We start from the raw sequence: 1371 nt of genomic DNA, 5'->3' as shown, positions 1-1371 counted from the left end.
AAGGAAGTCAGGAGAGTTTTCGAGCAGATGTCCCCACGGACCGCCCAGCAGCCACAAACGCCCTGCTCGAATTCGTAAGACAAGAGCGAAACATGAGGAGTCAACATGGAATTCTTCCGAGAAGGAGTTCAAGAAAACGTGGTGTAGTATATTTTTCAACTTTCTTGGATTAGTACAAGTTCTACAACTGTGAACTTTCCTGCGTTCAGCAGGCACAGCACTCTCAAGAACCAGTCTACTTAGCAAGCTCATCATTTACGCGTCACGTTCTCCCACGCAAGAACACTTTTTCCACCACTGGATTTAAAAGTTTAGTAATTGTAAACAAGTAATAAGATGTTTCCGTCGTGTTAGGAACATTTCAGTGCCGGTCGCACTGGTTTCTCTCGGGCACGGACTTGGCACGGCGCCAGTCACGAAGGCTCCTGTCAGCCTTCTCCACAAGTTAAGCGCTGGCGCTCCATAATTCCAGTTCTTTTCCCCCCTTAATATGTTTTTCGTTCATGTTTCACATTTCCTGCTGGACTGCGAGGTCTTCACAACGCTAGGAGCTGCTACGGGCGCTGCGCACTAAGCGTCTTCCCGACAATCGGCGATATCCATTTTGCTCCAGCTGGCTGTACATGTTGGCTTGCGTTGAAAACCGACGACGAGGAAATATGGGCTGACATATCGTGTTCCGTTCCCCAGGCAGAGGCTCTCCTCATTGCAGCACCATGCAATGCCTTGCTTTAGTCTGTAGTAACCTGGGGTTCTGAACTTGGCCTCCATCTCTAGAGGTGGCTGGAGCTTGCTGTCCCAGGCTTGTCACAGGCGTATCCACATAAGGCGAAGAAAGCTATCGCAGTACTTTGGTGTCCTGCATGTGAATCCGTACGCGAATGCTTTACATTGGCGTGCTAGACAAATTAGGAACACTGCACCGTTATTCTTGGCTTCAGCGGATATCGGCTGCATTGAGGGAATTCCCGCTCAACAAAAACGTCGGAGAGTTCTAAGGGGAAATCACGCGGCCTGAGAGAGCTTTTTTGGGGGTTATTTCGCATGAAATCAAATATTACTTGATTTCTGTAGCTCGATTTGGCGGAGAGTTCGCCGGCCGTCGACCCCATTCGGAAGTACACGAGTCATTTTCTTTTTTAATTCTTCATGGATCTGAAATTTGCGCAACCCTTGGATATTTCGGCCCAAGGTGCGATTTCCCTCGAACACCGTTACTGTGTTGTTTTTTGTTTCGGGATGCTTCACTCAATGGCGCTTTCTTACTGAGGCTTAGTACTGAGGCTTAGTTCGTGATGTTCCCCTCACTATCCTTCCGCTAGTGCTGTTTTTTTATCGTCTATGGTGATGGCACTTCCCCCCCGTTCAACG

The sequence above is a fragment of the Eimeria mitis genome, genomic scaffold (assembly GCF_000499745.2).
Source record: "Eimeria mitis Houghton genomic scaffold, Emh_scaff474, whole genome shotgun sequence".
Lineage (NCBI taxonomy): Eukaryota > Apicomplexa > Conoidasida > Eucoccidiorida > Eimeriidae > Eimeria > Eimeria mitis.
Note: the sequence above shows the minus strand (reverse complement) of the source record.